Genomic DNA, 7,763 nt, shown 5'->3' with positions numbered 1-7,763 from the left:
TGGGGGTTTAGAGATAAAGGAAATTTCTAAAGGAATTTTTATATGTTAAAGTAGATTTACAGGCTCCTGGGAGTTAGCCTAAGATTGCCTTCTGCCCTTAGCAAAGCATTCACATCAAGGCAGTTGGGTTCATAGACTCTCAGTTTCAAGGATTTGTCAATGTGCTTTATCCTCAGCTAGTCCTCTGTTCCCCCATCACCAGGGATGATGGAGCATGAGAATGGAGCTGATGTCCTGGCTGCTCTCCTGGACACTGAGCACAGTACCCTAGCTCTCCTGTCTCTTTGAGTGGGGAGCTGCCCAGCACCCCCAGGTCATAGAAGAGAAACCACTGGATGTTTATGATTTGATTAAATCTGGGGCCCCTAGAGGAACTGGAAGTGGCAAGGAAAAGTAGTGTGGAGGTTCCAGAGAGAAATGAAGACTATTTGGTTATCATCAAGTTTATGCTAACAATACCTCACTGCTCTTTGACAACCCTTAGTGGTCTTTGCTTAAGAGTAAAACTCCAGCAGGCATTTAAACATGAAGTTGGAAATCTGCTTTTCTGAAGAAACCCACTCAACAGAGGAAAACCTCAACAAACAGATAAATGACATAGAGCAAGTGACAGCTACAGTGGAAACTCCCAATTTACAGGAAATCATGAAACCATATATTTTTGAACCTAATAGCTGTTATAGGAGCCACTTAAATTTAGTTTTTTGATATATTTGTTTAAATTCTTCACAAAATGTAAGACTCATGTTTAATACATAGGTGATTTGTACACTTTTTAACAGATGATTTTTAGACATTTTTTAAACAGATGATGTACAGACAGGATTTAATTATAGGTAGTACTTTGTTCGGTGTATAACATTCTCAGGATATGTAACACTTAAATAGTCAGACAGAAAAATATTTTCTAGTTATTATGTGTCAGATGAGTTGCTATTTTTCTGATACCTCTTCTGATACAACTACTTTTCATGTCAAATATTTACTGTGGCCAAATGTATTCAATTTAAATCATTACTCTGTAGAATAAATAAGAAGAATTCTTGTAATAAATACATACATACATCTCTTGTTCAGCTAATGACAAAAGAGAGAAGGATGTAGCTATCAGGAAAAGTAAGGTAAACACGTGTTACGTTTTGTTAAGCAAACTTGTCTACCCAAAGGGTTTCTTGTGATTTAGAACCACCCTTCCCCTTCTGTTACAGAGAGGAAGATATGCTTACAATGGACATATCCTCTATAAATGTAAGTTTTCCATGTAAGGAGTGGCTTCCACTCTGTTTTCAGAGCTTCTCCTGTGTCTACTCTTTCTCATAACAATCATATTTTTTTAAATCCTTATGCTAAAGAGGCACATTTCTGGATAGCACACCTGCTAGCTTTCATAATATTAACATTTAGGTAAATCTCTCATTCTTTGGACTAACTAAGGTCACAAACTGCTTGAATCTAATGAATATTTTTGAAAAGAGTCCATTAAAATGAGATTTGTGTTATTTTAAATAGGTTCTTATGTGTTCATTAATTACTTAATATAAGCTTAGACCATTTTGTGAACTTACTGGTTCGTTCCCACGAAGAATATATGTCCAGACAACTGAAATAATTTTCTGTTACTTAATGATCAACTACTGATTGAAAAACTTATTTGTGTATTTTGGGTGGCAGTTTCCAATGACAGGGACTTTTTTTTCCCTAGAGTTAATATTTTTGGTATGTGTAATACAGTTCAATATCAAGACTGAGCTGAAATAGTTTTTGTTCTCATTTCAACATTTCTTTAAATGAGAAAACTGTATTAAATTTTTCTATCAGTAGCTGCTTAACAGAAAACAATATTTGTATTAAATAAGTCAAAATGGAAAATATAGTATTTTACCAGTTTTTAATCTAGGATGTGGACACTTTATCCCAACATTTTCTTCAGAGGTTGACTTTGCTTTTATTTCAGTGGGGTCTCCTATTCAAGTCAGAACATTTGCAGTTAAATTAAATGTGTAAAGAACTAAATATAGGACCCAACCTGCATTTCAGGAGACTTTTTAGGAGTTTTCTCTCTACTTGAGGTTACAGAAGAAAATCTTCATACTTCTAGGCTTGTTGGCCGCTTTATTTTATTTAGTTTTTTTTAATTTTTATTTATTTATGATAGTCACACAGAGAGAGAGAGAGAGAGAGGCAGAGACACAGGCAGAGGGAGAAGCAGGTTCCATGCACTGGGAGCCCGACGCAGGATTAGATCCCGGGTCTCCAGGATGGCGCCCTGGGCCAAAGACAGGCACTAAACCGCTGTGCCACCCAGGGATCCCTGTTGGCTGCTTTAAATTTCTGCTTCATAATGTGGTTTGACATATTAAGCCCTGTATGGAGTGACTTTAAGATAGTATTCTCCAACTTTCCTGCATTCTGCCCATAATACAGTTTGATTTTCATTTTTATTATTTTTGCTAATTGAATACTTCAACAGATTTAATGAAGCCATAGTCCTGAGCTTTGCAGTCAATCTGTTTTAACACCCTCTGGAAGAATGAGTATCAAATTTAGAAAAAAAAAAAAAAATCAACTGTGGTCCTCTACATCATTTGCTATTCTGTGTTCTCTTTAATGACATATCAATTTAATTTTGGTATTTTGAATATTGAAGGCTTCCATACCTGAGCAATTACTTGTAACCAATAAGCATCCAAATACTGTTTACCTGCCTTGTGAATCCAACTTGTTAATATACAGCTGAAGCATAGCTAAACCCCCATTTTCCTCTATGTCTCATGGAGTAACCTACCAGTATTTTCATTTTTCTTTGAAAGATTTCTAATAGTTGGTGTACGTGCCTTCAGTCGTTGACCTTCTAACTGAAATAAACCAGAATCTTCTTTAAAGCCTTGCTCTTGTAGGATTTGACATCTCTTTATTGCAAACTGAATTTCCTCTACTGCCATTCCTAGTTATTCTTCCTAGTTTCCATGATGAAATGCACCAGGGAGGGTGAAGGTTCAGGTTTTCTCCATTCCAAGTGGAAGGGGTATTTCTTCCTGGGAGTTGTACTAATTTTCCAAGTCATCACTCTAATCATGGAAGTCGCTATATAACCTAAAGACAAGACAGCCAGAGGCCCTCAAGAGGTTCCACAGATCATCTTCGGTCCAAGCGGAAAGTTCCCATACCAGTAGCATGGCAGGGATACAGGGTTTCCAGGTTCTTATCACAGAATACCCAGTGAACGGCATCCTAGGGAATTCAGTTCTGATTCCTGTCAGCCTTGGAGTTCAGCCCTTCTCTATTCTGTCCACCGGAAAATTTGCCTTTTGCTAGCTAAGTTACATATTTGTATGAATCATTGTCTTTAATTTTAACGGATAAGCAAATAGATAGCAAAAAGCAAAGTTCAAATTAGAATACATTTTTTCTACTGTTTCAATCAATAGTTATTTAAAACATTCACAAAGACTTTTAATTTCTCCTTAAGTTGAACTAGGTCATATTGCATAGGACATATTTGTCAGGAGGAAAGTATACCTACTAGTGGAAAGAATAAATAATCAAAATACATTCACACAAGGAGACAGTAACCTCTGTGTATAACCCTTGAGAAAATCCATATGACAGTAGAAACCACTGTACAATTTTGTAAGTAAAAAGTTGCTAGGCAACATGAATTAAGAAAATTCAAAGGTGATTTTTGTTAAAAATATTTTTCTCAATTAAACATGATTTGAGATCTGGAAAATCATGAAAATAAAAGTTCTATCAAATTTCAAAGTTTTATTAAAAAATTCAAACTTCTTATAAGATTGTGTTTATTTATTCAAGCTGTAACGAGAAGCAGCATATAACAAGTCCTACTATAGATTTTCCAGTTTAGCCCAATGAAACAGCATGTCTTAAATTTTGAATTTTAGCTTTCCATGAATTTCTGCATTTTTTTTTTTTCAGGTTAGAATGCTACTTTTAGGAAGATAATGTTCTTTCCCTGGGAAATTAGATCTATATTGTCTCTAAAAATTCAGTAGGGAGCAGTGATTTTAACAGGATGGTACATCTTCTTGTAGCATTCTATTTCTCATTGAAATAGTGGCATGTGTCTCAATGGCCACACGTGGGTTCCCTGCTGCCATTACAAATAAGTATGAAGCCATTTCCCTGGTGGATATAGCTCTAGGACTGACATTTCATGATAATGAAGGGAACTGGTGTTCCTCCAAATACAATCCCACTAAATGCTTCCCCACTTCCTCACTTTTCCTATTAAGAATTTCAAGGAGGATAAGAGTTGAAATGCAGCTTATGTATGTAGGATCATTCCATTTGTAATTGTAATTTTTTAAATATAATTACATTGAGGCACCTAATGGCCTTCATACCTAATCTTCATCAACTTTACAATATTTGTCAAAGATCCAAAATAGTGCTGGATTTTTAAGTAAAAAAATTTAATTCAAACTAATATTTTTCTTAGTTATAATTTATTCACCACTGTTGCATTTGAACTAGTACAATGAGAAGGTAGATACTGTATTTTTTCCAACTGCGAAAAATTGAAAGTTTCAAAGTATAGAAAATAAAATTATTTCTTGGTTCTATTTAGCAGACACACCATGAAACAAAATACTTTGCCTTCATACTTTTTCTAGTGGAATTATCTTTTTTCTCCCCTCCTTTTTTTTCTGTTAATGATTTTTGCAATGTAATAAAAATATTCATCTATTCATTCCTCTGTTTAGTCAATATTTTTTGCATGCTTATCTGACTAGCTACTACATAAAATAATTCAATCGAAAACTGTGAGCTCTAAAATCTTTTATCATCAGTTATTCTCAATTTTTGTAAATTCTATTCTAATAATAAATAATAGGAAGTATATCTGAATATAACTGAGTGGCTCAGTTGGTTAAGCATCTCCCTTTGACTCAGGTCATGATCCTGTGTTCCTGGAATCGAGCACTGTGGGGCCCACTTCCTGCTCAGTGGGGACTATGCTTTTCCCTCTGCCCCTTCCCCTGTTTGTGTGCTCTCTCTCCCTCTCTCTGTCAAATAACTAACTAACTAACTAACTAACTAACTAACTAACTAACTAACTAAATAAATAAATAAAATATTAAAAAAAAAAGAATAACCAAGTGAGCTTCAATGGTAGATACTTAAACATTTGCTAAGGTTTATCTGTTAAAACATGTCATCAAACTCCTCAGATATCTTCTTTTAAATTGTTATTAAAACAAGGTATAATTGTAAAATACACATCTATAAAATGAAAATAACTCATTTTCAATCCTTTCTTACTTTAACTATATGCTTTAAAATAAAAGTGACCATATTCACAAAATTTTGAAAAAAAATAAAACAATTAATAACCAACCATTGGATGACATTCTTGGTTAAACAGAATTCCTTCAGAGAGCTTTAAAAAAGTTATAAAATTTAAAATTGATGATTTAATGGTTTTTGAAGATTACCTCACCTAAAAAGCTACGTTAAGTTTAGCCATGAAATTGTGTTCAATTTGACTTAGTGTTAGATTCTGTTTTTACTTGATTCTCAGTTACCTGCATATTGCAAGATTGTTTGTTTCCATTTCATAGTTTTTGGTGAAATTTTTCTATTTATCTTTTATCTTGGACAGATTAAACTCTATAAAAACATTGAGAATTAAAACTTTATATTTCTTTCCTAAATGTATACCTACATATTAAACACTCAATATAAAAGAGTAGTTTGAAGCCTCACTTTCTTCTTCTCACATTATAATTTACAATGTAAAGTGAACATTCTTTTTTTCTAAGCCCCAGTGAATTACCATAGTTCTTTCTAAGTTTGGGTCAACTTCTAATATGTTATCTGTAAATATTCATTGTCATGAAACATCTTTGAGAATTTTATCAATGTGAAATTTGACTGACAGCTCTTCCTCTGAAACCTCTTCATCTTTTTTGTAACAGTTAGTTTCCTCTTTTTGTTGATAAGTTCACCTTTAATAAAATTCTTTGACTACATATCTAAAGTCTCTGAAACCATGACAATGTCAACATTCCCATGGCGATCTATTTCTTCTAGGACTCCATTCATATATATTACATTTGAATTTAAATTCCAGTTTTGGGTTCTTACTTTACTGAACTCATATTTTTATTAGCCAATTCCTTTTTTCTGTTGCCCATTTTGTAAAATGTCATTTTAGTTTATCACTGGGAGAAAGAAGGCAATACAAATGAATGGTTGTGGTCTGCATGAGCTGAACAAAAGATGGGAAGTGACCATCACCTCCAGATGTCAAAGTACACAAATGTAACTGATTATTATGAACAGGTTATTTCTATGGTGATTTGTGAACCAAAGAACTAGCTGTGAAGTTTGTATTTTATGGCAATTTGTCACAGTTAATACCCCTAGGTAACAGATTTGAATATTTTGGGGAGGACTGATCTTAACTAACAATGGTAAGTAGAATTTATGAACCTCAAAACCATGCAAAGCAAGGACAGCACCCAGTGCTTCAGAGAGAAACAATTTTAAAAATCTGAATATACATTTTTCTTCATGTTCTGTGTACACTGAAAAATGATGCCAAACAACAACAAAATAAATACTTCCTCTATTTAACCAAAAAGAGATTTTTTTGGACAATCAGTATTTTTCTCCATCTTTCTAATCCTGTTCATCCTAAATGTGTTACTGTGTGCATTTCAAATGACAGATACAAAGAGACTTAATTTTCAAGGCAAGTTTATTTTGTAGTCATCTTCTTAGTTGTTATCCTTATGATTATTTGAAATCTGTATCTATTTTTCCTTATTTCTTACAAAGTCACACAGTTCCTATATTTCCACTCCAGTGTCCCACAAGCAAAACAACAAATGCACCCAATTCTGGAACACAATTTTGGTACACTTTGCCAATGCCTAGGTAATCTTCAATTCTTTACATTTTTTAACTGATATGCATATAGCAGGGTGTGTGATTTAGTGTATATCACAGGTACTCTTGCCAGAGTCAAAATGGAAACAGGAGGAGAAAATTATTCTGCCACTTTCACTCTACTGTATTTTATTCTTAAACCATTGCAACCAATTACAGGGAAATGTAACTGATGAAGAAAATGTTTCCTCCCAGTGGGAACAGAATTTTTGATATGCAGAGTGGCTTTAGTCATGAATTAAAGTGCTCCCTTAAGATTTGGTTCATTCAGTTTCCTGGCAGGGTCCACTCATACAAAGTGTGAAATGGCAGGGGGTCATCAAGCAAATGTCTGGTTAGAAAACGTTTTAGGATAATCTAGTGGCATGCCAACAGCAAATGTAGGAACAAACAAGGCAGGGATTAAGGAGCATGGAGAGGTTGGGAAAGCAAATGTTCCCACGTTAGTACAGGCAAGCCAGTGAACAAATATATTTGATACAAGCAAAGTTGACAGTTCTCATTTTGGAAGGTCCTATTTTTACTGTATAATCTGTATTTCACTCAAATACAGATTCTTTTCTTCCCTAGTGTTTCCATAAAAAATGTTGTCCTTGCTAAGATTTCTAATACTTCAGAAAAAAAAAAAAAAAAAAAAAAACTCAAAAGGAAGCAGATTAGTGGTAAAGAGAGAGATTACTTTAAAAATACCAAAAAAACTTGACATACAATCGGATATTGTTTCCTCTGTATACCCCGGTCCCATTTCTAAAATTATACATGGAATACGTCATTTTTTGTAAATTGAAATAAATATATATATATAAATGGAAGTAAAAAATTTATATATGACTATAGATTGAAGACAA

At 33.7% G+C, this 7,763-nt stretch overlaps 1 pseudogene; it reads left to right on the top strand.

The window, feature by feature from the left end:
* Nucleotides 1-220: 220 nt before the first annotated feature.
* On the top strand, nt 221-708 carry LOC100685657 (annotated as a pseudogene).
* Nucleotides 709-7,763: the final 7,055 nt, after the last annotated feature.

Source organism: Canis lupus, chromosome 31 (assembly GCF_011100685.1).
Source record: "Canis lupus familiaris isolate Mischka breed German Shepherd chromosome 31, alternate assembly UU_Cfam_GSD_1.0, whole genome shotgun sequence".
Lineage (NCBI taxonomy): Eukaryota > Metazoa > Chordata > Mammalia > Carnivora > Canidae > Canis > Canis lupus.
This window is presented reverse-complemented; position numbering and strand designations above follow the sequence as displayed.